General features: G+C 54.1%; 1 protein-coding gene across 2 annotated transcripts in view; it reads left to right on the forward strand.

Annotated features, from left to right (window-relative positions):
- Col26a1 (collagen type XXVI alpha 1 chain) overlaps positions 1-2657 on the forward strand; it is a 139866-nt gene that overhangs the window by 118025 nt on the left and 19184 nt on the right. The gene's annotated exons all lie outside the window — the stretch shown is intronic.

Raw genomic sequence — 2657 nt, forward strand, 5'->3', positions numbered from 1 at the left:
TGTCTGGGTACCTACCCTGTGCATAGGACATGTGTGTTCACTGTCTGGGTACCTGCACAGACAGCCCTTGAGGCTCCATATTGTGGTCCCACTAGTGAGTGTGTTGGGTGACAAGCCTTCCTGGGGAGACACGACACACTCATCCTAGACCTGGAGCCCAGAACAACTACCACCAAAGTCCAACTTGATGAGCCGATGGGTTTTATTGGGGTTACTCATAGGAATATAGGTGAAGGGTTACTATGGGAACAGAAATGGCTCAAAGATAACTGCATCACCAAAGCCCAGCGTGGGTGACACAGCTCACAAAGCTGGGAGCCTGGAGCTCACCTTGCAGCCTGCGGGCAGCTCATCCCCTTAGCAATAGGAGTCTACCTTAGGGTTCCTCTTGGGGGCGCTGTGGAGCAAATGCTGGGAACTCGCAAGTCCAGCAGCTTCTCTTGTTCCACACTGGGTGAAGTTTCTTCAGAGTCAGTCCTCCTGTCCCGTGAGGACCCTGCTTTCATCCTGAATCACAGCGCCTCGCTAGCCAGAAAGCAGCAGGCAAAATCAAAGGTGCCGAAGACAGGCCCCTTAGAGGGCCATGCTCTGTTCCCACCACACCCAGAGCAGGAGGGTGTGTGTGTGCGTGCGTGCGTGTGTCCTGCTGGGGTCACAGAGCCTTTTGAAGGCATAGGGACTTCTGTAGTAGCTTGGATGTCTAGACAGAGCCAGCAGGATTAGGTGGGACTCACCTGAGCTCCAGAGAGAGAGGGACAGAGAAAGGAAAGAAGAGGAGGAGGAGGAGGAGGAGGAGGAGGACCAGTGAGCCAGTGGGTAAGGGAGCTTGCTGCCCAGCCCCATGGCCTGAGTTCAATTCCCAGCATGCATATGGTGAAGGGAAAGAACCAACCCTTTCAAGCTGTCCGCTGACCACAGGTGCACCACCACACACCTTGTGCAAACACACGCACACTTGAGTAATAAAAAAAGAAGTTCATGGACAGGCTGTGGGGGATATTGTGCAGAACCTAGAATATTCAAGGCCCCTATACATGCACAGCCTCCTGTGCTCAAACCCCTATGCGAGCAGGCAGGGTCTCCCAGCCCAGGCCCAGAGCATTGTGGGGAATGAGAGGCCCTCTGTTCCCTCCGGAGTCAGGATCTCTTGGGGGCTTTGGGGTGGAAGGTTTCCCCAGCCGGGACCAGGTCAACCTTGGAAAGGGTGGGTAGGATGCTGGGGAAGAGGCTGGGACGAACTTCTGTCCCTGAGGTTTTAGAGCAGGGGAGGGGAGTTGGCCTGATGGGCACTTTCCAAAGCCATGGTAGGGTTTGGCACAGAGGAAAAGCTGACGATTTGGTCTGGCTCTGGTTCAGCATTCTGGGTGTTAAAAGTCACAGCTTTTGGGGGCCAACTGTCTTCCCTTGCACCTGGCCCTCATGCCTGCTCTCTGGCTGGGAGCCATTCCCCCACCCCCACCCCCGTCTCCTTGCTCCTGACAACCCCTGCCACAAAGGGTCTCAACAGCGTAAGCAGCCGCCTGTTAAAGGCTTGCCCTCCCTCTTTCAGGCTCTCAGAGGGACCTCAGGGTATCGTGAAATAGCCGATTCAAAATGGGGTGGAGCATTCAGAAGCTTGGGGCGTGGGATCCAGCGAGGTAGCTTGAATCTGGGGAGCATGGGGCCCACCCTGGAGCAGAGCCCAGCTCCTCAGCCCAGGTTGCTTCAAACAGACCCCTGAGTAGGGTCCAAGGACACTGCTCCTTGCCAGTATCATTTCCCAGGTTCTGTTCAGTGTTCCTGTGCCCCCTGGCCTGGGGTTCAATCCCTGGTACAACAAAAGAAAAAAACAACAGCAAACAAACAAACAAATAAAAAAAAAAACAGGCTTAATGAGAAAGCCTACTTAAGAGCCGCAATGCAGAAGCCTAGATTCTGAGGCTTCCGTTTCCTCAGAATAAGCTTCTGTGTGGTACATCAAGTTGTAAGAGACAGACCCAGCCAATAGGAGTGAGCCAACGGACGCCCTACATATGTCTGTTCAGACGGAAGTCCAGGAATTGGACGTCTTGGGATTTGTTCAGTGCCTGTCATTGACCCTTCCCCGCTGCCTGCCCAATGACTCCGGCTCTGCAAGACGCCTCATGTTACAAAGCGGCTGCCGCAGCTCAAGCTCTCCCATCATCACCCTGTATCCATAATGTAGACAGGGCAAAGGTGAGGCCGAGCACTCCAACAGAATCAGTGTCCCATGGGCCAGCCCTGGGTGGTGGGATCCCCCAGGGGTCACCAGCCAGGAAGATGATCACCTGACCCAGGAGAAAGAGACAGACACAATGGACAGCTAATTGTGCTTCTGTCTCTGGACCACCCACAAACTCAGCACAGTGGTGTTGTAGGGCTGTGTTCCTGCCGCCCCAGCTCCTGGTCGCCTGGCTAGCTTATACCCCGAAATAACAACACACAAACTGTATTCTTTTAAACACTGCTTGGCCCATTAGCTCTAGCCCTTACTGGCTAATTCTGATATCCCCATCAACCCATCTCTAATAAACTGTGTAGCACTGGTCTTACCGGGAAAGATTCAGCATGTCTGACCTGGTGGCTTGCATCATCGTGTCTGCCCGGGAGAGAGGACCATGGCCTCTGAGCTCACTTCCTCTTCCTCCCAGCATTCT

This window comes from Microtus ochrogaster, chromosome 2 (genome assembly GCF_000317375.1).
Source record: "Microtus ochrogaster isolate Prairie Vole_2 chromosome 2, MicOch1.0, whole genome shotgun sequence".
Lineage (NCBI taxonomy): Eukaryota > Metazoa > Chordata > Mammalia > Rodentia > Cricetidae > Microtus > Microtus ochrogaster.